The following is a 27,607-nucleotide window of genomic DNA, read 5'->3' as shown; positions in this document are numbered from 1 at the left end:
TCTACTGTATCTATTATATTATGACAGACCAGCTAGATCTGCTGTCTCTATTATTATGACAGACCAGCTAGATCTACTTTCTCTATTATATTATGACAGACCAGCTAGATCTACTGTCTATTATAATATGACAGACCAGCTAGATCTACTGTCTCTATTGTATTATGACAGACCAGCTAGATCTACTGTCTCTATTATATTATGACATAGCAGCTAGATCTACTGTCTCTATTATAATATGACAGACCAGCTAGATCTACTGTCTCTATTATAATATGACAGACCAGCTTGATCTACTGTCTCTATGTCTCTTTTAACTTATGACAGACCAGCTAGTTCTACTTTCTCTATTATATTATGACAGACCAGCTAGATCTACTGTCTATTATAATATGACAGACCAGCTAGATCTACTGTCTATTATAATATGATAGACCAGCTAGATCTACTGTCTCTATTATATTATGACAGACCAGCTAGATCTGCTGTCTCTATTATTATGACAGACCAGCTAGATCTACTTTCTCTATTATATTATGACAGACCAGCTAGATCTACTGTCTATTATAATATGACAGACCAGCTAGATCTACTGTCTCTATTATATTATGAAAGACCAGCTAGATCTGCTGTCTCTATTATAATATGGCATACCAGCTAGATCTACTGTCTCTATTATATTATGACAGACCAGCTAGATCTACTGTCTCTATTATATTATGACAGACCAGCTAGATCTACTGTATCTATTATATTATGACAGACCAGCTAGATCTGCTGTCTCTATTATATTATGACAGACCAGCTAGATCTACTTTCTCTATTATATTATGACAGACCAGCTAGATCTACTTTCTCTATTATATTATGACAGACCAGCTAGATCTACTGTATATTATAATATGACAGACCAGCTAGATCTACTGTCTCTATTATAATATGACAGACCAGCTAGATCTACTGTCTCTATGTCTCTATTATATTGACAGACCAGCTAGATCTACTGTCTCTATTATATTATGACAGACCAGCTAGATCTACTTTCTCTATTATATTATGACAGACCAGCTAGATCTACTGTCTATTATAATATGACAGACCAGCTAGATCTACTGTCTCTATTATATTATGACTGACCAGCTAGATCTGCTGTCTCTATTATAATATGGCATACCAGCTAGATCTACTGTCTCTATTATATTATGACAGACCAGCTAGATCTACTGTCTCTATTATATTATGACAGACCAGCTAGATCTACTGTCTCTATTATAATATGACAGACCAGCTAGATCTACTTTCTCTATTATATTATGACAGACCAGCTAGATCTACTGTCTATTATAATATGACAGACCAGCTAGATCTACTGTCTCTATTATATTATGACTGACCAGCTAGATCTGCTGTCTCTATTATAATATGGCATACCAGCTAGATCTACTGTCTCTATTATATTATGACAGACCAGCTAGATCTACTGTCTCTATTATATTATGACAGACCAGCTAGATCTACTGTCTATTATAATATGACAGACCAGCTAGATCTACTGTCTCTATTATATTATGACAGACCAGCTAGATCTACTGTCTCTATTATATTATGACAGACCAGCTAGATCGACTGTCTCTATTATAATAAGACAGACCAGCTAGATCTACTGTCTGTGTCTCTATTATATTGACATACCAGCTAGATATACTGTCTCTATTATAATATGATAGACCAGCTAGATCTACTGTCTCTATTATAATATGACAGACCAGCTAGATCTACTGTCTCTATTATAATATGACAGACCAGCTTGATCTACTGTCTCTGTCTCTTTTAACTTATGACAGACCAGCTAGATCTACTGTCTCTATTATATTATGACAGACCAGCTAGATCTAATGTCTCTATTATAATATGACAGACCAGCTAGATCTACTGTCTCTATGTCTCTATTATATTGACAGACCAGCTAGATCTACTGTCTCTATTATATTATGACAGACCAGCTAGATCTACTGTATCTATTATATTATGACAGACCAGCTAGATCTGCTGTCTCTATTATATTATGACAGACCAGCTAGATCTACTTTCTCTATTATATTATGACAGACCAGCTAGATCTACTTTCTCTATTATATTATGACAGACCAGCTAGATCTACTGTCTATTATAATATGACAGACCAGCTAGATCTACTGTCTCTATTATAATATGACATACCAGCTAGATCTACTATCTCTATTATAATATGACAGACCAGCTAGATCTACTGTCTCTATTATAATATGACAGACCAGCTTGATCTACTGTCTCTATGTCTCTTTTAACTTATGACAGACCAGCTAGATCTAATGTCTCTATTATATTATGACAGACCAGCTAGATCTACTGTCTATTATAATATGACAGACCAGCTAGATCTGCTGTCTCTATTATTATGACAGACCAGCTAGATCTACTTTCTCTATTATATTATGACAGACCAGCTAGATCTACTGTCTATTATAATATGACAGACCAGCTAGATCTACTGTCTCTATTGTATTATGACAGACAAGCTAGATCTACTTTCTCTATTATACTATGACAGACCAGCTAGATCTACTTTCTCTATCATAATATGACAGACCAGCTAGATCTACTGTCTCTATTATAATATGACAGACCAGCTTGATCTACTGTCTCTATTATATTATGACAGACCAGCTAGATCTACTGTCTATTATAATATGACAGACCAGCTAGATATACTGTCTCTATTATATTATGACAGACCAGCTAGATCTGCTGTCTCTATTATAATATGGCATACCAGCTAGATCTACTGTCTCTATTATATTATGACAGACCAGCTAGATCTACTGTATCTATTATATTATGACAGACCAGCTAGATCTGCTGTCTCTATTATTATGACAGACCAGCTAGATCTACTGTCTATTATAATATGACAGACCAGCTAGATCTACTGTCTCTATTATATTATGACAGACCAGCTAGATCTGCTGTCTCTATTATAATATGGCATACCAGCTAGATCTACTGTCTCTATTATATTATGACAGACCAGCTAGATCTACTGTATCTATTATATTATGACAGACCAGCTAGATCTGCTGTCTCTATTATTATGACAGACCAGCTAGATCTACTTTCTCTATTATATTATGACAGACCAGCTAGATCTACTGTCTATTATAATATGACAGACCAGCTAGATCTACTGTCTCTATTGTATTATGACAGACCAGCTAGATCTACTGTCTCTATTATATTATGACATAGCAGCTAGATCTACTGTCTCTATTATAATATGACAGACCAGCTAGATCTACTGTCTCTATTATAATATGACAGACCAGCTTGATCTACTGTCTCTATGTCTCTTTTAACTTATGACAGACCAGCTAGTTCTACTTTCTCTATTATATTATGACAGACCAGCTAGATCTACTGTCTATTATAATATGACAGACCAGCTAGATCTACTGTCTATTATAATATGATAGACCAGCTAGATCTACTGTCTCTATCATATTATGACAGACCAGCTAGATCTGCTGTCTCTATTATTATGACATACCAGCTAGATCTACTTTCTCTATTATATTATGACAGACCAGCTAGATCTACTGTCTATTATAATATGACAGACCAGCTAGATCTACTGTCTCTATTATATTATGACAGACCAGCTAGATCTACTGTCTCTTTTAACTTATGACAGACCAGCTAGATCTAATGTCTCTATTATAATATGACAGACCAGCTAGATCTACTTTCTCTATTATATTATGACAGACCAGCTAGATCTACTGTCTATTATAATATGACAGACCAGCTAGATCTACTGTCTCTATTATATTATGACTGACCAGCTAGATCTGCTGTCTCTATTATAATATGGCATACCAGCTAGATCTACTGTCTCTATTATATTATGACAGACCAGCTAGATCTACTGTCTCTATTATATTATGACAGACCAGCTAGATCTGCTGTCTCTATTATTATGACAGACCAGCTAGATCTACTTTCTCTATTATATTATGACAGACCAGCTAGATCTACTGTCTATTATAATTTGACAGACCAGCTAGATCTACTGTCTCTCTTATATTATGACAGACCAGCTAGATCTACTGTCTCTATTATATTATGACATAGCAGCTAGATCTACTGTCTCCATTATAATATGACAGACCAGCTAGATCTACTTTCTCTATTATAATATGACAGACCAGCTAGATCTACTGTCTCTATTATAATATGACAGACCAGCTTGATCTACTGTCTCTGTCTCTTTTAACTCATGACAGACCAGCTAGATCTACTTTCTCTATTATATTATGACAGACCAGCTAGATCTACTGTCTATTATAATATGACAGACCAGCTAGATCTACTGTCTCTATTATATTATGACAGACCAGCTAGATCTACTGTCTCTATTATATTATGACAGACCAGCTAGATCTAATGTCTCTATTATAATATGACAGACCAGCTAGATCTACTGTCTCTATGTCTCTATTATATTGACAGACCAGCTAGATCTACTGTCTCTATTATATTATGACAGACCAGCTAGATCTGCTGTCTCTATTATAATATGGCATACCAGCTAGATCTACTGTCTCTATTATATTATGACAGACCAGCTAGATCTACTGTATCTATTATATTATGACAGACCAGCTAGATCTACTTTCTCTATTATATTATGACAGACCAGCTAGATCTACTTTCTCTATTATATTATGACAGACCAGCTAGATCTACTGTCTATTATAATATGACAGACCAGCTAGATCTAATGTCTCTATTATATTATGACAGACCAGCTAGATCTACTGTCTCTATTATACTATGACAGACCAGCTAGATCGACTGTCTCTATTATAATAAGACAGACCAGCTAGATCTACTGTCTCTATGTCTCTATTATATTGATATAGTATATACATACTTTTACTTTTAGATTTTTGTGCATTGTTGTGTATTGATTAGTTATTACTGAACTGTTGGAGCTAGGAACACAAGAATTTCACTACACCCGCTATAACATCTTTAACCTCTCTGCGCACAGAACCCGTTAGCGGGATGAAATTCGACAACATACAGTGATCGCTACATAAATAGTCATATTAAACATTCATAAAAATACAAGTGTCTCACATGTTTCGAAAGCCTAGAATCTTGCTAATCCAACTGCTTTGTCAGATTTAAAAAAGGATTTACTGCGAAAGAATGCGATGCGATTATCTGAGGATAGAGCCCCCTAAAAAACTACTATTTCAACCAGCACAAAATCACAAACTGCAATAAAATAAATAATTTACCTTTGACGATCTTCCTCTGTTTGCAATCCCAATGCTCATTGTTACACAATGAATGGTCTTTGTTTTTATAGCCTAACACAAAACATTTTGTGAACCGCTTGTGTCGTGAATTCCATCTCATTCCATTTTCAACAACACATTCGATGTAAATACACACACGAAATGTGACTTTTCCAGTCATGTTTGGTTTCATTGCAATCAACTGGTTTGTTTGTAACACAACCAAACGTGATGGGTCATTTTGCGGGATATATTGAATGAAAGAAACCGATTTGAAGACAACAAGTAATGACATCATTGTGCACCAATGATATGACCTCTGTTTCGTTGATTGACTGTATTTCAACCCAATGACCACTGATCGTCTTGAAATCTAGATGGGTAGATGGCCAATGAGCTGAGGTAAACGGCAATATGTAATGTTTATGTGTTGGAAGACCAACCCATGTAGTAAACCATGTTGTTACTGACTACTTCCGCGCCGACAGAGATGGCCGCCTCGCTTCGCGTTCCTAGGAAACTATGCAGTTTTTTGTTTTTTTACGTGTTATTTCTTACATTAGTACCCCAGGTCATCTTAGGTTTCATTACATACAGTCGAGAAGAACTACTGAATATAAGATCAGCATCAACTCACCATCAGTACGACCAAGAATATGTTTTTCGCGACGCGGATCCTGTGTTCTGCCTTACAAACAGGACAACGGAGTGGATCCTATGCAGCGACCCAAAAAAACGACTCCGAAAGAGAGGGAAACGAGGCGGTCTTCTGGTCAGACTCCGGAGACGGGCACAGCGCGCACCACTCCCTAGCATTCTTCTTGCCAATGTCCAGTCTCTTGACAACAAGGTTGATGAAATCCGAGCAAGGGTAGCATTCCAGAGGGACATCAGAGACTGTAACGTTCTTTGCTTCACGGAAACGTGGCTTACTGGAGAGACGCTATCCGAAGCGGTGCAGCCAACAGGTTTCTCCACGCATCGCGCAGACAGGAAAAAACATATTTCTGGTAAAAAGAGGGGCGGGGGCGTATGCCTTATGACTAACGTGACATGGTGCGATGAAAGAAACATACAGGAACTCAAATCCTTCTGTTCACCTGATTGAGAATTCCTCACAATCAAATGTAGACCGCATTATCTACCAAGAGAATTCTCTTCGATTATAATCACAGCCGTATATATCCCCCCCCAAGCAGACACATCGATGGCTCTGAACGAACTTTATTTAACTCTCTGCAAACTGGAAACAATTTATCCGGAGGCCGCATTCATTGTAGCTGGGGATTTTAACAAGGCTAATCTGAAAACAAGACTCCCCAAATTTTATCAGCATATCGATTGCGCAACCAGGGGAGGAAAGACCTTGGACCATTGTTACTCTAACTTCCGCGACGCATATAAGGCCCTGCCCCGCCCCCCTTTCGGAAAAGCTGACCACGACTCCATTTTGTTGATCCCTGCCTACAGACAGAAACTAAAACAAGAGGCTCCCACGCTGAGGTCTGTCCAACGCTGGTCCGACCAAGCTGACTCCACACTCCAAGACTGCTTCCATCACGTGGACTGGGAGATGTTTCGTATTGCGTCAGATAACAACATTGACGAATACGCTGATTCGGTGTGCGAGTTCATTAGAACGTGCGTTGAAGATGTCGTTCCCATAGCAACGATTAAAACATTCCCTAACCAGAAACCGTGGATTGATGGCAGCATTCGTGTGAAACTGAAAGCGCGAACCACTGCTTTTAATCAGGGCAAGGTGTCTGGTAACATGACCGAATACAAACAGTGCAGCTATTCCCTCCGCAAGGCTATCAAACAAGCTAAGCGCCAGTACAGAGACAAAGTAGAATCTCAATTCAACGGCTCAGACACAAGAGGCATGTGGCAGGGTCTACAGTCAATCACGGACTACAGGAAGAAACCCAGCCCAGTCACGGACCAGGATGTCTTGCTCCCAGGCAGACTAAATAACTTTTTTGCCCGCTTTGAGGACAATACAGTGCCACTGACACGGCCTGCAACGAAAACATGCGGTCTCTCCTTCACTGCAGCCGAGGTGAGTAAGACATTTAAACGTGTTAACCCTCGCAAGGCTGCAGGCCCAGATGGCATCCCCAGCCGCGCCCTCAGAGCATGCGCAGACCAGCTGGCCGGTGTGTTTACGGACATATTCAATCAATCCCTATACCAGTCTGCTGTTCCCACATGCTTCAAGAGGGCCACCATTGTTCCTGTTCCCAAGAAAGCTAAGGTAACTGAGCTAAATGACTACCGCCCCGTAGCACTCACATCCGTCATCATGAAGTGCTTTGAGAGACTAGTCAAGGACCATATCACCTCCACCCTACCTGACACCCTAGACCCACTCCAATTTGCTTACCGCCCAAATAGGTCCACAGACGATGCAATCTCAACCACACTGCACACTGCCCTAACCCATCTGGACAAGAGGAATACCTATGTGAGAATGCTGTTCATCGACTACAGCTCGGCATTCAACACCATAGTACCCTCCAAGCTCGTCATCAAGCTCGAGACCCTGGGTCTCGACCCCGCCCTGTGCAACTGGGTACTGGACTTCCTGACGGGCCGCCCCCAGGTGGTGAGGGTAGGCAACAACATCTCCTCCCTGCTGATCCTCAACACTGGGGCCCCACAAGGTTGCGTTCTGAGCCCTCTCCTGTACTCCCTGTTCACCCACGACTGCGTGGCCTCGCACGCCTCAAACTCAATCATCAAGTTTGCGGACGACACAACAGTGGTAGGCTTGATTACCAACAACGATGAGACGGCCTACAGGGAGGAGGTGAGGGCCCTCGGAGTGTGGTGTCAGGAAAACAACCTCACACTCAACGTCAACAAAACTAAGGAGATGATTGTGGACTTCAGGAAACAGCAGAGGGAACACCCCCCTATCCACATCGATGGAACAGTAGTGGAGAGGGTAGCAAGTTTTAAGTTCCTCGGCATACACATCACAGACAAACTTAATTGGTCCACTCACACAGACAGCATCGTGAAGAAGGCGCAGCAGCGCCTCTTCAACCTCAGGAGGCTGAAGAAATTCGGCTTGTCAACAAAAGCACTCACAAACTTCTACAGATGCACAATCGAGAGCATCCTGGCGGGCTGTATCACCGCCTGGTATGGCAACTGCACCGCCCTCAACCGTAAGGCTCTCCAGAGGGTAGTGAGGTCTGCACAACGCATCACCGGGGGCAAACTACCTGCCCTCCAGGACACCTACACCACCCGATGTCACAGGAAGGCCATAAAGATCATCAAGGACATCAACCACCCGAGCCACTGCCTGTTCACCCCGCTATCATCCAGAAGGCGAGGTCAGTACAGGTGCATCAAAGCTGGGACCGAGAGACTGAAAAACAGCTTCTATCTCAAGGCCATCAGACTGTTAAACAGCCACCACTAACACTGAGTGGCTGCTGCCAACACACTGACACTGACTCAACTCCAGCCACTTTAATAATGGGAATTGATGGGAAATGATGTAAATATATCACTAGCCACTTTAAACAATGCTACCTTATATAAATGTTACTTACCCTACATTATTCATCTCATATGCATACGTATATACTGTACTCTATATCATCGACGGTATCCTTATGTAATACATGTATCACTAGCCACTTTATACTATACTATGCCACTTTGTTTACATACTCATCTCATTTGTACATACTGTACCCGATACCATCTACTGTATCTTGCCTATGCTGCTCTGTACCATCACTCATTCATATATCCTTATGTACATATTCTTTATCCCCTTACACTGTGTACAAGACAGTAGTTTTGGAATTGTTAGTTAGATTACTTGTTATTACTGCATTGTCGGAACTAGAAGCACAAGCATTTCGCTACACTCGCATTAACATCTGCTAACCATGTGTATGTGACAAATAAAATTTGATTTGATTTGATTTGATTTAAACTCTGACGTAAAGAGGTTCATTCGCCATTGACGATTCATACCGGAAAAAGCCACGCATGTTACGCACAGCATTGTTTTGGAAAGTGCATCTTCAGCTGTTTATATATCAATCAGTATGGTGACTAAGTCAGGGAAAAAAAAAAATCTAAGTCTAGATATATAGCTGTACACACAATTTTAGAAGAAATTGATCGGGAAAATGAGACAGAGATTGTTGGAGGACGATTCATTTAGCGATTCCCAAATGGAGGAATATTTTTGGAACGGAGAGGACATCGTTTTGGACTGGTAAGTTTTTCTCATGCCAATGCCGTTTTTTGAAATTAATAATATCAAATATTATTTGTGAAATGAAATAGCCTATTTGAGGCTGTTGAGGGGAGGGCAGGCCCACAACAATGGCCAAAGTGAAATGGAGACAGTAGATACAGCTGGTCTGTTGTAATATAATTAAGACAGTAGATCTAGCTGAAATGTCATAATATAAAATAGACAGTAGATTTAGCTGGTCTGTCATAATATAAATGAGACAGTAGATCTAGCAGGTCTATAATAATATATTCAACCTTATGTTCCCTGTACTCTATATATATCTGTTTATTATACATGTTGATGCAGGGCTCATATGTGAAACTATTCTAACTGAACATTTTCTTTCACAGTGACACTGACTCCGAATGGGAGCCCCCAGTGCCAAGGTGTCCATACCCCACTGAAGCTGGTTCATCCAGCTCCTGCCACAAGTGGTGTTCATCTGCTCAAATTTATTTCTGCAGTCATGGATGTGCCTCAGGGCCAAAAGGGCACAGCATGGAGGCATCGCTGTGTTCTTTGCAAAATGAAGTCCCCTATCACCTGCACCACATGCTTGGTGACCCTCTGCTTTACAACAGAAAGAGACTGCTATGGCACCTGGCATCAGCAGCACAATATTGTGTAGAGGACTAAGGGTCTTCCAAATATGGAAAGTGTTATTTTGTAAATGTATACTTTCTTCATGTTTTTTCTCCATTTTTGGGGGGGTGTGTTAGAATGGTATTTTGTATATAGTTATTCCATTCAAAATGTATACTTGTTACTTGTGTGGGACACCTGGGTGACTTCATGATACATGTCATGTAGCACACTCATTTTGAAAGTACTGTTGCCCTCTTATGTTTTTCACTGAAATTGTCCCCATCATCCTATCTGAATGTTTGTTTTGTCTTGTTCATTTTAAAGATGATGATACAACAATAAAAAAAGTGTGTTTTTTTCATTGTATTATCTAAACCAGATCTATTGTGTTGTATTCTCCTACATTCAATTCACACTTACACAAACTTCAGAGTGTTTTCTTTCAAATTAAATCAAGAATATGCATATCCTTGGTTCTGAGCCTGAGCTACAGGCAGTTAGATTTGGGTATGTTTTCAGGTGGAAATTGAAAAAAGTAGGGGGGTAGCTGTAAGAGTTTAAATATGTGTATGTGACCAATAACATTTGGTTTGATTTGAAAGGGTTCTACCTGGAACCAAAAAGAGTTATCCTATGGGGACAGCTTAAGAACCCCTTTGGAACCATTCTTTCTAAGAGTGTAGGAACCAATCAGGCCATAACAGGGGGGAACCTACCTGAATCTGTCTCAATAAGAAACGCTTGCTTTTGTTTTGTGCAAAACGTTTTACTACGGTGTCCACTAATGATTACATCGCAGGGTATAGGTTTGTGGAGGAAGGCCGAGAGACAGGTTCATTACCCCGGGTTATAGTGGAGAGATGGAGAGGCCATAGAGATCCTATTCAGTGACTAGTGTTCTATTTGTAATTCTATGAGAGAGACTGGATAAAATTAGTCTGACAATAGGGGAAGGAGATAGTGATGTAGGCTATGTCTGCTATCCCAGCCAGGTCAAATGTTGTCAGTCTTATTGGGTTACTTGACATTATCTCATGAATAAGTCCTATCTCGGGACATAACCTCTCTCTCTGTCTCTGTCTCTCTACTATTCATCACCGATGAGTCCTAGCTTGGGACATGACCTCTCTCTCTCTCTTTCTGTCTCTGACCGTGATGCCAGGGCTTGACTGTGAAGGTAGCTGATATAAAGCATATTTCTGATGTTCAGAGCTACTACAGGTTAGTAGTGGAGTGCAGGTCAGGGTTACAGTTAAGATAGAGCCGTCGTCGATTGGCCTAATCATCTTTGTATCGTAGTCTGTGATATGTCTACATAGGCCCTGTCTGAATGTCATTTGCCTGTTTCTAATTTTGTAGGGGAACATGTCCCTCTAGTCTACACACTTGATTTGTCTTTAGTGTTTGTTTTATTTAGTCACATTTTGTCTGTCTGCCAACCTAATGCTTTGCACTATCAATGCTCCTATCGCCTGCCTGTGTCACGGAGTTAAGAAAGAGCAGTAAAATTCTCTCCAGGGTCATTCCACCTCAAAAAGCACAAGAAAGAGGATTTCAACATCCACCATCTCAGATTGTTCTGAAATTGTTTTGGTTGTTAGAAACAGATAAGATTAGCATTCTTGCAACATTGTTTTGTTTGACATATCGTTTAATCTCTGAGAAATTACGCTAATTGGTCAAACCTAAATATAGTACATAACATACAATTTGGACTAAACTTTTTTCTAACAATGAGAAAGACATGAGGAATCCCCAAAAAGTGTCAAAAGCCACCCAAGGACCACCCCCACCTCACACAAATCCCACCCCAACAACCAGTATATAGCCAGTCACGGACTCCCCCCACCTCACGCCAATCCCACCCCAACAACCAGTATATAGCCACCCACGGACTCCCCCACACCTCACACCAATCCCACCCCAACAACCAGTATATAGCCACCCACGGACTCCCCCACACCTCACACCAATCCCACCTCAACAACCAGTATATTTCCACCCACGGACTCCCCCACACCTCACACCAATCCCACCTAAACAACCAGTATATAGCCACCCACAGACTCCCCCCACCTCACGCCAATCCCACCCCAACAACCAGTATATAGCCACCCACGGACTCCCCCACAACTAACACCAAACCCATCTCAACAACCAGTATTTATAGCCACCCACGGACTCCCCCACACCTCACACCAATCCCACCTCAACAACCAGTATATGTCCACCCACGGACTCCCCCACACCTCACACCAATCCCACCCCAACAACCAGTATATAGCCACCCACGGACTCCCACACAACTCACACCAATCCCACCTCAACAACCAGTATATAGCCACCCACAGACTCCCCTACACTTCACACCAATGCCACCCCAACAACCAGTATATAGCCACCCACAGAACCTCTACATCCCACGCCAATCCCACCACAGCAACCAGTATAAAGCCACCCACGAACTCCCCCCACCTCACGCCAATCCCACCCCAACAATGAGTATATTGTATCAGTTCTCTATGTTTGACCAGTTCTATGGAGCTGCGGCTCTGAGTATTGTTTCTTCATACTATATAATGTATTCCCAGGGAATATGGTTGCTTTTTTTAACCAAATTTGCCATCCTGATGATATTGGTGCTGTTCCTGCCTGCCTGCCCGCCTGCCAGTTTATTTTCTAATGTTATTTTCCTCAACCATGATATTATCTCATGTTCATTCACATTTTGGCAGAGCTGGTCATATCTCTGGATCTGAAAACAGTAACATGTATATATTTATACATTTACAACAATACATCTTAGTTTAGTTGACCAATCTGTAATATGGATTTATAACTATCTATCTATATCTATCTATAATAACCATAATTATATCATTCTTATCTTGAAAACATAGACCAACATCAACAAACCACTCTGTTTAAGTTATTGGGCTCATGTTAACACACTTGTACGAAAACATTAATACTACTGCTCCAGCCAATTTAGTCTGGAAGAAAACCTGATCCACTAAGATATACGCTGAATTAAACCAATAGTCAGATGTTATTAATGACCAACCCATATGCATACAGTGTTTAATTAACTATTCACAGGTGAAATTAACAGATAGCACTGGGCTTCCTCAGTCAATGGAATGAGACCTGATACCATCAATGGCATTCCTCTTGTCCCTCTTTCTCCCTTATTTTCTGCTGGTGTCCTTTGGTTATCAACCAATCATCAAACAGTGTTCCCATCCCTCCAGGAGAGGGAGGAATGGGGGGGAGAGGAGAGGATATGAGGAGAGGATGGGGAGGAGAGGAGAGGACAGGTGAGGTGAAGATGGGGAGAGGATGGGGGTGGAAGAGGGGGTAGGAGGAGGGAGGAGGAGGGGGGAGGAGAAGGGGTGATTGTAATTACCTAGTAGGTTACATGGCAGGTCATTAATAAAACACAGTTATCTCAACGTGACCACGCTGCTGTCTTATCATGCTTATCTCAGGAAATATTTGGGAATTTGAGCCAATATTTAAAATGTTGCTCTACGATATATGTATTGTATAATGCAAAAGGCCAGTGTGTGTGTTCCATCTGGTTCCAGGTACAAGTGTGGTGGAATTACATGGGCCAGCCTCATAATGCATGATGGATCTTACCCAGCCTGCAAATGCAGATAAGGAGAGAATTACGGAGAGGAATAGTCCTGCTAAATGGAGATTTAAAGGGCTATAAGTTACATATGCATTGCTTATTCCTTTGCCACATACATCAATGCCGAGTTAGGAGAAATGAATAGTCAGGGGTATATATATATACATCACTGGGGGTAATGCAGTAGGGAGGGAGATAGTCTGAGACATAGATTATTCCACAACGTGGTGGTAGCCTCGAGGTTAGAGAAACGGAACAGAGGGCCATATGGAGGGTTGCCAGTTCAAATCCCAATGTTGACAGGGGGAGTCTGGCGGGGAGTGAGCTGTCAACAGGAGGGTTGCCAGATCAAATCCCAATGCTGAACGGGGGTACCTGGCAGGGAGTGAGCTGTCAACAGGAGGGTTACTGGCATCAATATCTCAGGTGCCACCTAACTCTGATGTTCCCTTGAATTAGGACCTTAACTCCCTGAACTGCCCATTGGGTGTTGCTCTGTGGCTGCTCTTTGGCTGCCCTGTGGCTGCCCTGTGGCTGACCTGTGGCTGACCTGTGGCTGTCCCCTACTCCAGCCTCTCTAACCTAGTCTGTATTAGTGTGTATATCAGTTAAAAGCAGAAGACACATTTCTATCTCGTATGGACTATTAAAGCACATCTTATCTATCACATATAGATGGAACCTTACTTAACTCAACTCTATCTAATAGAGATGGAACATTACTCTACTACACTCTATCTAAAAGAGATGGAACATTACTCTACTACACTCTATCTAAAAGAGATGGAACAAAACTCTACTACACTCTATCTAATAGAGATTGAACAAAATTATACTACAATCTATTTAATAGAGGTGGAACAAAACTCTACTACACTCTATCTAATAGAGATGGAACAAAACTCTACTACACTTTATCTAATAGAGGTGGAACATTACTCTACTACACTCTATCTAATAAAGATGGAACATTACTCTACTACACTCTATCTAATAGAGATGGAACAAAACTCTACTACACTATATCTAATAGAGATTGAACAAAACTCTACCACACTCTATCTAATAGAGATGGAACAAAATTATACTACACTATCTAATAGAGATGGAACAAAATTATCCTACACTATCTAATACAGGTGGAACAAAACTCTACTCCACTCGATCTAATAGAGATGGAACAAAACTCTACTCCACTCTATCTAATAGAGATGGAACAAAACTCTACTACACTCTATCTAATAAAGATGTAACAAAACTCTACTACACTTTATCTAATAGAGATGGAACAAAATTATACTACACTATCTAATAGAGATGGAACAAAATTATCCTACACTATCTAATAGAGGTGGAACAAAACTCTACTACACTCTATCTAATACAGGTGGAACAAAACTCTACCACACTCTATCTAATAGAGATGGAACAAAATTATACTACACTATCTAATAGAGATTGAACAAAACTCTACTACACTCTATCTAATAGAGATAGAACAAAATTATACTATACTATCTAATAGAGATGGAACAAAACTTTACTACACTATCTTATAGAGATAGAACAAAATTATACTACACTATCTAATACAGGTGGAACAAAACTCTACTACACTCTATCTAATAGAGATGTAAAAAAAAAACTCTACTACACTTTATCTAATAGAGGTGGAACATTACTCTACTACACTCTTTCTAATAGAGATGGAACAAAACTCTACTACACTCTATCTAATAGAGATGGAACAAAATTATACTACACTATCTAATACAGGTGGAACAAAACTCTACTACACTCTATCTAATAGAGGTGGAACAAAACTTTACTATACTCTATCTAATAGAGATGTAAAAAAAAACTCTACTACACTTTATCTAATAGAGTGTAGTAATAGTAATGGAACATTACTCTACTTCATGGATAATATTTCCACAGTAAAATCCCCACTAAACCATTGGTAACCACTGAGTAGATTAGGTGACAGTCAGTCCAGTGGTGAGCAGGAGGAAGAGAGAGCGTGATAAGAGCAGAAAGAGGAGAGGTGATGTGAGGAAGCTGTCAGACCTGCTCCTCTAACTCCTTTGACAATCTCTGACTAACCTCAGTGTTGAAAGGACTCTTCCCAGGACTTTGAAACAGTACCACTCTCAGCAGGTCTGGTTCATCATCAAAGGCCTGGAGTCAACTGGACATGGAACATAAAAGTGCTTCATTTTCAAAACATTCTTTCGTATTGCATTCCAGTGCAACATGACTCTGTGAGGAGGACGACGTGTGATGAGCTATGAGTTCAGATAGAGCCTCCCCTGCTCTGTTACAGGGAGAGAGACAGAACAGACTGTTGCACTGCTCTGTTACAGGGAGACAGACAGGACAGACTATTGTACTGCTCTGTAACAGGGAGACATTCCGGACAGACTGTTGCACTGCTCTGTTACAGGGAGAGAGACAGAACAGACTATTGTACTGCTCTGTTACAGGGAGACGGACAGGACAGACTGTTGTAAATTTCAGTGTTCCCCAAGGTTCCGTTTTAGGACCACAATTGTTTTCACTATATATATTACCTCTTGGTGATGTCATTCGAAAACATAATGTTAACTTTCACTGCTATGCGGATGACACACAGCTGTACATTTCGATGATACATGGTTAAGCCCCAAAATTGCCCTCCCTGGAAGCATGTGTTTCAGACATAAAGAAGTGGATGGCTGCAAATGTTCTACTTTCAAACTCGAACAAAACAGAGATGCTTGTTCTTGGTCCCAAGAACAAAAGGGATCTTCTGTTGAATCTCACAATTAATCTTGATGGTTGTACAGTCGTCTCAAGTAAAACTGTGAAGGACCTCAGCGTTACTCTGGACACTGATCTCTCTTTTGACGAACATATCAAGACTGTTTCAAGGACAGTTTTTTTTCCATCTATGCAACGTTGCAAAAATCAGAAATGTTGTGTCCAAAAATGATGCAGAAAAATGTATCCATGCTTATGTCACTTCTAGGTTAGACAACTGCAATGCTCTACTTTCCGGCTACCCGGATAAAGCACTAAATAAACTTCAGTTAGTGCTAAATACGGCTGCTAGAATTCTGACTATAACCAAAACATTTGCTCATATTACTCCAGTGCTAGCCTCCCTACTCTGGCTTCCTGTTAAGGCAAGGGCTGATTTCAAGGTTTTACTGCTAACATACAAAGCATTACATGGGCTTGCTCCTACCTATCTTTCTGATTTGGTCTGGCCGTACATACCTACACGTATGCTACGGTCACAAGACGCAGTTCTCCTAATTGTCCCTAGAATTTCTAAGCAAACAGCTGGAGTCAGAGCTTTCTCCTATAGAGCTCCATTTTTATGGATTGGTCTGCCTACCCATGTGAGAGACGCAGACTCAGTCTCAACCTTTAAGTCTTTATTGAAGACTCATCTCTTCAGTAGGTCCTATGATTGAGTGTAGTCTGGCCCAGGAGTCTGAAGGTGAATGGAAAGGCACTGGAGCAACGAACCGCCCTTGCTGTCTCTGCCTCGCCGGTTCCCCTCTCTCCACTGGGATTCTCTATTACAAGGGCTGAGTCGCTGACTTACTGGTCCTCTCCAATACCGTCCCTAGGATGGGTGCTTAACGTGAGTGTAACGGTTTTCTTGAGTCGAAGGAGAGGCGGACCAAAACGCAGCGTTGTTACTATTCATGGTTAACCACGCTGCGTTTTGGTCCGCCTCTCCTTCACCGCAAGAAAACCGTTACAGAATCACCCACCACAACAAATCAAATCAAATCAAATCAAATCAAATCAAATTGTATTTGTCACATACACATGGTTAGCAGATGTTAATGCGAGTGTAGCGAAATGCTTGTGCTTCTAGTTCCGACAATGCAGTAATAACAAGTAATCTAACTAACAATTCCAAAACCAAGCAGCGTGGTAACGGCAACAGCAACAGCGGCGCAAAGAGGAATGGACATGGGATGTATTGGATGGCAAGGGTTGCTACACATGGGAGGAGATCCTGGCGGGAAAGGATCGCCTTCCATGGGAACAGGTGGAGGCAGCTAGGAGAGCAGAGGCAGCTGGAGAGAGGAGCCGGCGATATGAGGGAACACGGCTGGCAAGGAAGCCCAGGAGGCAGCCCCAAAAATGTATTGGAGGGGGGCACACAGGAAGAATGGCGAAGCCAGGTAGGAAACATGAGGGCTAGAGCAGGCACCGTGTTATGCTTTGGAGCGTATGGTGTCCCCAGTGCGGGTGCATAGCCCGGTGTGGTACATTCCAGCTCCGCGTATCGGCCGGGCTAGAGTGGGCATCGAGCCAAGTGCCATGAAGCCGGCTCTACGCATCTGGTCTCCAGTGCGTCTCCTTGGGCCGGCTTACATGGCACCAGCCTTGCGCACGGTGTCCCCGGTTCGCCTGCATAGCCCAGTGCGGGCTATTCCACCTCGCCGCACTGGCAGGGTCGACCGGGACCATTCAACCGGGTTAGGTTGGGCAGGCTCGGTGCTCAAGAGCTCCAGTGCGCCTGTACGGTCCGGTCTATCCGGTACCACCTCCACGCACCAGCCCTCCGGTGGCAGTCCCCCGCACCAGGCTGTCTCTCTGTCTCATCCTTACAGGTGCTCCCGCCTGTCCAGCCGGAGTCTCCCGCCTATTCGGAGCTGCCAGAACCCCTCGTTCCAGAGGCGCCAGACCTCCTCAGTCCAGCGCTGCCAGAGCCTTCCTCTCCAGCGTTGCCGGAGCTTTCCGTCTGCCCAGCGCCATCTGAGCTACCCGTCTGCCCAGCGCCGCCTGAGCCACCCGTCTGCCCAGCGCCACCTGAACCACCCATCTGCCCAGCGCCGCCAGTGCCGCCAGTCTGCCCAGCGCCGCCAGTGCCGCCAGTCTGTCCAGCGCCGCCAGTGCCGCCAGTCTGCAAGGAGCTGCCAGTGCCGCCAGTCTGCAATGAGCCGCCAGTGCCGCCAGTCTGCAAGTAGCCACCAGTGCCGCCAGTCTGCAAGGAGCTGCCAGTGCCGCCAGTCTGCAATGAGCCGCCAGTGCCGCCAGTCTGCAAGGAGTCGCCAGTGCCGCCAGTCTGCAAGGAGCCGCCAGTGCCGCCAGTCTGCAAGGAGCCGCCAGTGCCGCCAGTCAGCCCAGAGGCGCCAGAGCCCCTCAGCCCAGAGGCGCCAGAGCCCCTCAGCCCAGAGGCGCCAGAGCCCCTCTGTCCAGAGCCCCTGCCCCTCTGTCAAGAGCCCCTGCCCCTCTGTCCAGAGCTTCCGCCCCTCTGTCCAGCGCTTCCGCCCCTCTGTCCAGAGCTTCCGCCCCTCTGTCCAGAGCTTCCGCCCCTCTGTCCCGAGCTTTCCCTCTGTCCTGAGCTGCCCCTCAGTCCAGTGGGGTCATTTAGAAGGGTCGCCATGGTTAGGAGGCCACAGAAGCGGACAATGGGGCGGACTAAGACTATGGTGAAGTGGGGGCCACATCCAGCACCAGAGCCGCCACCGCCGACAGATGCCCACCCAGACCCTCCCGAATAGGTTCAGGTTTTGCGGCCGGAGTCCGCACCTTGGGGGGGGGGGGGGGGGGGGTACTGTCACACCCTGACCATAGTTTGCTTTGTATGTTTCTATGTTTTGTTTGGTCAGGGTGTGATCTGAGTGGGCATTCTATGTTACATGTCTAGTTTGTCTATTTCTATGTTTGGCCTGATATGGTTCTCAATCAGAGGCAGGTGTTAGTCATTGTCTCTGATTGGGAACCATATTTAGGTAGCCTGTTTGGTGTTGGGTTTTGGTGGGTGATTGTTCCTGTCTCTGTGTTTGCACCAGATAGGGCTTTTTTGGTTTTTCACATTTCTTGTTTTTGTTAGTCTATTTATTAAAGAACCGTGAATAATAACCACGCTGCGTTTTGGTCCGCCTCTCCTTCACCACAAGAAAACCGTTACAGTGAGTGAGTTGAGTCACAGACATGATCTTCCTGTCTGGGTTTGCGCACCCCATTGGGTTGTGTCGTGGTGGACATCTTTGTGGGCTATACTCGGCCTTGTCTCAGGATGGTAAGTTGGTGGTTGAAGATATCCCTCTAGTGGTGTGGGGGCTGTGCTTTGGCAAAGTAGGTGGGGTTATATCCTGCCTGTTTGGCCCTGTCCGGGGGAATCGTTGGATGGGGACACACTCTCCCGACCCCTCCTGTCCCAGCCTCCAGTATTTATGCTGCAGTAGTTTGTCGGGGGGCTAGGGTCAGTCTGTTATATCTGGAGTATTTCTCCTTTCTTATCTGGTATCCTGTGTGAATTTAAGTATGCTCTCTCTTATTCTCGCTTTCTTTCTTTTTTCTCTCTCTCTTTCTCTCTCTCTCTCTCTCTCTTGGAGGACCATGCCCCTGGACTACCTGGCATGATTTGGTATTACAGACTCGGTCAGGGACAGGTTGAAAATGTCAGTGAAGACACTTGCCAGTTGGTCAGTGCATGCTCAGAGTACACATCCTGGTAATCCATCAGACCCTGCGGCCTTGTGAATGTTGACCTGTTTAACTTCTTGGTGACAGGGGGCAGTATTTTCACGTCCAGATGAAATGCATACCCAAATTCAACTGCCTGCTACTCATCCCCAGAAGATAAGATATGCATATTATTAGTATTTGAATATATTTGGATAGAAAACACTTAGAAGTTTCTAAAACAGTTTGAATCATGTCTGTGAGTATAACAGAACTTATATAGCAGGCGAAACCCAGAGGAAAAACCGTTCAGATTTCTTATTTTTTTGAGATCACTCTCTTTTCAATACATTTTCATTGGGAATCCAGATTTCTAAGGGACAACTTCCACTGGATGTCACCAGTCTTTAGAAATTGGTTGAGGTTTTCCCTTTGTGTAATGAAGAAGTAGCCCTGTTCAAAACTAGATTTTTTATTTTATTTTTTTATTTCACCTTTATTTAACCAAGTAGGCTAGTTGAGAACAAGTTCTCATTTGCAACTGCGACCTGGCCAAGATAAAGCATAGCAGTGTGAACAGACAACACAGAGTTACACATGGAGTAAACAATTAACAAGTCAGTAACACAGTAGAAACACAGTAGAAAACGAGGGTCACTTCAAGTGTGCTGTTTGTTAGAGGCGTGTGACCAGAAAGATAGCGTCAGATTGTTTTCTTCCTGTCTTCAATTTGATTGATTATTTACTTTAAAAAATACCTAAAGTTGTATTACAAAAGTTGTTTGAAATGTTTTGGCAAAGTTTACAGGTAACATTTGAGATATTTTGGCGTCACTTTGCGTAAGTTGGAACCAGTGTTTTTCTAGATCAAATGCACCAAATAAATGGACATTTTGGATATATATTGACGGAATTAATCAAACTAAAGGACCATTTGTTATGTTTATGGGACATATTGGAGTGCCAACAGAAGAAGCTCGTCAAAGGTAAGGCATGATTTATATTTTTATTTCTGCGTTTTGTGCCGCGCCTGCAGGGTTGAAATATGTTTTCTCTCTTTGTTTACGGAGTTGCTACTCTCATCATTTGCTTTTGCCAAAAAGCCTTTCTGAAATCTGACATGTTGGCTGGATTCACAACACGTGCCGCTTTAATTTGGTATCTTATATGTGTGATTTCATGAAAGTTTGATTTTTGTAGTAAGTTATTTGAATTTGGCGCTCTGCATTTTCTCTGGCTTTTGGCCAGAGAGGTTAATGGTCTTACTCACATTGGCTACAGAGAGCGTGTTCATACAGTCTTCCGGAACAGCTGATGCTCTCATGCATGCTTCAGTGTTTCTTGCCTCGAAGCGAGCATAGAAGTTATTTAGCCCGTCTGGTAGACTTGTGTCTCTGGGAAGCTCGCAGCTGTGCTTCCTTTGTAGTCCATAATAGTTTGCAAGCCCTGCCACAACCGACGAGGGTTCGGAGCCGGTGTTGTACGATTAAATCTTAGTCCTGTATTGACATGTTGCCTGTTTAATGGTTTGTCGGAGGGCATAGCAGGATTTTTTTATAAGCATCCAGGTTAGAGTCCCACTCCCTTGAAAGCGGCAGCTCTTCACTTTAGCTCAGTGCGGATGTTGCCTATAATCCATGGCTTCGGGTATGTACGGTCACTGTGGGGACGACGTCATTGATGCACTTATTGATGAAGCCACTGACTGATGTGGTGTACTCAACACCATTGGAAGAATCCCAGACCAATTTCCAGTCCTTGCTAGCAAAGCAGTCCTGTAGCTTAGCATCTGTGCCATCTGACCACTTCCTTATTGAGCGAGTCACTGGTACTTCCTGCTTTAGCTTTTGCTTGTAAGCAGGAATCAGGAGGATAGAGTTATGGACAGATTTTCCAAATGGAGGGCGAGGGAGAGCTATGTATGCATCTCTGTGTGTGGAGTAAAGGTGGTCTAGAGTTTTTTTCCTCTGGTTGCACATGTAACATGCTGGTAGAAATGAGATAAAACAGATGTAACTTTCCCTGCGTTAAAGTCCCGGGCCACTAGGAGCGCCGCCTCTGGGTGAGCATTTTCTTATTTGCTTATGGCCTTATACAGCTGGTTGAGTGCCGTCTTAGAGCCAGCTTTGGTTTGTGGAGGTAATAGACAGCTACGAAAAATATAGATGAACACTCGATTGCTTAATAGTGTGGTCTACAGCTTATCAATAGATACTCTACCTCAGGGGAGCAAAACTTCCATACTTCCTTAATATTAGATTTCGTGCACCAACTGTTATTTACAAATAGACACAGTCCGCAACACCTTGTCTTACCGGAGGCAGCTATTCTATCCTGCCGAAGATATTACAGTTGGTCCCGTTGGTAGGATAGTCTTGATCGGAGCTCATCCGTTTTGTTATCCAATGATTTCAAGTTGGCTAATAGGACTAATGGTATTACTCACTCACCGTCGGATCCTTACAAGGCCGCCTGACCTACGTCCCCGATATCTCCGTTTCTTCTTGTTGCAAATTACAGGGATGTGGGCCTTGTCGGTTGTCTAAAGTAAATTGTTCGCGTCCGACTCGTTAATTTCTTTGGGTAGGGGGCAGTATTGGGTAGCTTGGATGAAAAACGTGCCCAAATTAAGCTGCCTGCTACTCAGCCGTAAAAGCTAGAATATGCATATAATTAGTAAATTTTGAATAAAAACACTGAAGTTTCTAAAACTGTTTGAATGATGTCTGTGAGTATAACAGAACGCATATGGCAGGCAAAAACCTGAGAAAAAATTCAACAAGGAATTGGGAAATCTGAGATTTGTAGTTTTTCAACTCAGCACCCATTGAAGATACAATGGGATACAGCCTTGGTCTGGCGCGCTCATGTGAAAGGTAGCTACGTTCCATTTCATTTGTACAGATAAAGGAATTGTCCGGTTGGAACATTAATGAAGTGTTATGTTAAAAACATCCTAAACCATACTTGGTTTGGCATGTTTCTACGGGCTGTAATGGCACTTTTTGAACTTTTCTGTCCGACATTCGGCGCAACCTGAACGCGCTTTTGGATTTGTTTACCAAACGCCCTAACAAAAGAAGATATTTGGACATAACTGATGGACATTATCGAACAAATCAAACATTTATGGTGCAACTGAGATTCCTGGGAGTGCATTCTGATGAAGATAATCAAAGTGAATATTTAAAATGCTATTTCTGAGTAACGTTGACTACCCAATATGGTATCTTTTTGGCTGCTTTGTTGTCTAAGGGCTGTACTCAGATTATTGCATGGTTTACTTTCTCCGTAAAGTTTTTTGAAATCTGACACAGCGGTTGCATTAAGGAGAAGTTTATTTAAAGTTGCATGTATAATAGTCGTATCTTTATCAATGTTTATTATGAGAATTTCTGTAAATTGACCGTGTGATTTCGAACTACCGAACATAACGCAGCAATGTAAACTCAGATTTTTGTTATATAAATATGAACTTTATCTAACAAAACATACATGTATTGTGTAACATGAAGTCCTATGAGTGTCATCTGATGAAGATCATCAAAGGTTAGTGATTAATTTAACTCTTTCTGCTTTGGCTGGGTTTTTCTGTGGCTTGGTGGTGACCTAACATAATCATAATGTGGTGCTTTCGCTGTAAATCCTTTTTGAAATCAGACATGTGGCTGGATTAAAGATAACTTTATCTTTAAAATGGTGTAAAATACTTGTATGATTGAGGAATTTTAATTATGAGATTTTTGTTGTTTTGAATTTGATGCCCTGCACTTTCACTGGCTGTTGAGGGAGGGGTCCGCTAGCGGAACGGGGTTCCGATATCCAGAAGTTATTTTTGGTCATAAGAGACGGTAGCAAAAACATTATGAACAGAATAAGTTACAAATAACACAAAAAAACACACAATAGCAGAATTGGATAGGAGCCTGTAAAACAGAGGCCATCTCCTCCGGCGCCATCAACTGCTGGGTTTTTTATGCTCAACAGTTTCCCGTTTGTATCAAGAAGGGTCCACCACCCAAAGGACATCCAGGCAACTTAACACAACTGTGGGAAGCCCTGGAGTCAATAGGCCAGCATCCCTGTGGAAAGCTTTCGACACCTTGTAGAGTCCATGACCCGACCAATTGAGGCTGTTTTGAGGGCCAAAAGAGGGGGGGTGCAACTCAATATTAGGAAGGTGTTCCTAATGTTTGGTATACTCAGTGTACATATTATGTATATAATATGCAGAACTCTGACATTGGTCATTCTGATATTTCTTAATTAATATTATTTTTATTTTTGGGATTCGTGTGTACTGTTTTGTATTGTTAGGTATTATGGCACTATTGGAACTAGAAACATCAGCATTTCACCTTTGATAACATCTGCAAAATATGTATGCGACCAATACAATTTGATTTGTTCTGTTTCTACTGTTCTGAGCAACTCTGAACCTGTGATGTGGACACACTAACCCTGTTCTGAACAACTCTGAATCCTATAGTACAGCTGGATGGGAGAGATGTCCTTTCTCCTCTCTCTAACCCCTCCTGTCCTGTGACCTCTGTCTGCTGGAACACATCACTAGAGCTCCTCCTGCTGGACCAGGGCTGTATTGCAGACAGACTGGAGAAAGAAAGACTAGCAAAGCTAAGGTATTCCAGCCATGAACCCCTGACTAGTGTCAATAGAAAAGACCAGTAGAAATGTCACACCAATTACAGTCATGCGACATGTCATAAACGATCTGGATGCTATCAGCATTCAAATTAAATTATAAACGCTTAATAGATTTCTTAGAAAACAAATCTTGCTATCTTAACATGTGATTTCATTGACTTGGATCATGTTAAGTTGTATTATCCCCCGTTCTAGAATGTTCTACAGAAGCCCATGCAGGGCGTGGTGTGTTAGATTGTATGTCACTGATATTTTCCACAAATACCCATGCCAGAGGAGGAGTGAAGGGAGGAAAGGGTGAGAGGTGGAGTGAGTGGAGAGGAAGTTGTCGAGGCACATGAACAGTAAATAACAGGATTTTGTTAGAGTAACTCTGGACTGGTGCAGGAAACGACACAGAGGAAGGAATCCAGTCACTTTGATATGTCATCATCAATGTTGCCTCAAAAAATGTTCATCACTGAGCAAATTTCAGGTCTGCTGAGTGCAAACTTGAACTTTTTGAAAATTCTGTGCAACTTCCGGTGCTTAACCTTTCTGATCTCCCCATCCCGGATCCGGGTTCGTGAATACAGACTCAAGCTCATTACCATAATGCAACGTTAACTATTCATGAAAATCGCAAATGAAATGAAATAAATATGCTAGCTCTCAAGCTTAGCCTTTTGTTAACAACACTGTCATCTCAGATTTTCAAAATATGCTTCTCAACCATTGCAAAACAAGCATTTGTGTAACAGTATTGATGGCTAACGTAGCATTTAGCATTAGCATTCAGCTGGCAACATTTACACAAAAAAACAGAAAAGCATTCAAAAAAATAATTTACCTTTGAAGAACTTCAGATGTTTTCAATGAGGAGACTCTCAGATAGCAAATGTTCAGTTTTTCCTGAAAGATTATTTGTTTAGGACAAATCGCTCCGTTTTCTGCGTCACGTTTAGCTATGAAAAAACCCCTGTATCCAGGATTGTGTAAATCTATCAGCAAGCTCATTAGCATAACACAACGTTAACTATTTATGAAAATCGCAAATGAAATGAAATAAATATGCCATCTCTCAAGCTTAGCCTTTTGTAAACAACACTGTCATCTCAGATTTTCAAAATATGCTTCTCAACCATAGGAAAACAATAATTTGTGTAAAAGTAGCTAGCTAGAGTTAGCATTTCGCGTTAGCATTTAGCATTAGCATTAGCGTTAGCATCCAGCACGCAACATTAACAAAAACATAAAAGCCTTCAAATAAAATCATTTACCTTTGAAGAACTTCTGATGTTTTCAATGAGGATACTCTCAGTTAGATAGCAGATGCTCAGTTTTTCCAAAAAGATTCCTTGTGTATTAGAAATAGCTCCGTTTTATACATCACATTTGGCTACCAAAAAAAATCCATAAATTCAGTCCTCAAAACGCAAACTTTTTTCCAAATTAACTCCATAATATCGACTGAAAACATGGCAAACGTTGTTTAGAATCAATCATCAAGGTGTTTTTCACATATCTCTTCATTGATACATCGTTCTTGGACACATGCTTTCTCCCCTGAATCAAATGGTAAAGTAGAAGCAGCTGGCAATTGCGCACCGAATTCGACGCAGGACACCAGGCGGACACTTGGAAAATGTAGTCTCTTATGGTCAATCTTCCAATGATATGCCTACAAATACGTCACAATGCTGCTAAGACCTTGGGCGAACGACAGAAAGTGTAGGCTCATTCGTTGCGCAATCACAGCCATATAAGGAGAGAATGGAAAACAGAGCTTCAGAAATTCTGCTAATTCCTGGGTGATGCATCATCTTGGTTTCGCCTGTAGAATGAGTTCTGGGGCACTTACAGACAAAATCTTTGCAGATTCTGAAACTTCAGAGTGTTTTCTTTCCAAAACTGTCAAGAATATGCATAGTCGAGCATCTTTTCGTGACAAAATATCGCGCTTAAAACGGGAACGTTTTTTATCCAAAAATGAAATAGCGCCCCTAGAGCTCTAACAGGTTAATTATACAATTTTTTGAACACTGAGGCTGAACACTGAGGCTGAACCTACTTTACAGTGGTCAAGTAGGCTTTGGGGCCATTTGATCATAATGTAGGTCTACCAGAGTGGCCTTCCATCAAAAACAATGGGGAAAATGCATCCCATAACATGGAAATAGCTGTTCTATCATTCAGACTACAGTAGCAATCAATGTGTGGTGTTCAATGTAGGCTTCACATTAGCCTGTTAATCCACTTGTCCTTCAAACAAGGAGGTGTCTAAAATGTTATTGTGTTGTTTGATGCAAGAAACCAGTTTACAAAATAAAATGCATCACTCTTCCCAAACCATTATTTCAGAGAATCAGACAAATTATGCTGCCCTCTGCCTATTGACTATTTAGCTTATTCAAGCGTGTCTTTACCTGACTCGCTTTTCAAATATCTCTGGAAATGCATACGTTTTGTGCTTTTGTAGGAAGCAAACACTCCCCAATTGCTGACTACAAATAATTTACAACTGGTTTAACAACTCACTAACTAGCAAAGGATATGAACAAATGTACAAATAAGCACACGTCGCTTTGATCTCAGAGTGACTCTACTCAGGACCCCTCATGCTGTAAAAACAGTCCAGTTCAAAGTGAGTGGAACAGATCCATATATGGCAATGGTCTTTTTGCATATACAGTAGGCCTACTGCAGCTC

General features: G+C 42.0%; 1 long non-coding RNA gene across 2 annotated transcripts in view; it reads right to left on the bottom strand.

The window, feature by feature from the left end:
• The window catches only part of LOC149984204 (uncharacterized), a 145,002-nt gene extending 118,166 nt beyond the window's left edge, over nt 1–26,836 (bottom strand). Inside the window, exons 1-2 of one of the 2 annotated variants that reach the window (XR_016491516.1) lie at nt 26,179–26,836; nt 25,749–25,810 (exon numbers count right to left, since the gene is read on the bottom strand). This is a non-coding gene — a long non-coding RNA (uncharacterized LOC149984204). The remainder of the gene's footprint in view (nt 1–25,748; nt 25,811–26,178) is intronic. The other variant, XR_016491515.1, reaches the window with a different exon arrangement.
• Between the last annotated feature and the right edge of the window lie 771 nt (nt 26,837–27,607).

This window comes from Oncorhynchus mykiss, chromosome 3 (genome assembly GCF_057628025.1).
Source record: "Oncorhynchus mykiss isolate SJ-2025 chromosome 3, ASM5762802v1, whole genome shotgun sequence".
Classification (NCBI taxonomy): domain Eukaryota; kingdom Metazoa; phylum Chordata; class Actinopteri; order Salmoniformes; family Salmonidae; genus Oncorhynchus; species Oncorhynchus mykiss.
The sequence above is the reverse complement of the archived record's forward strand: the minus strand, read 5'-3'. Positions and strand labels throughout refer to the sequence as shown.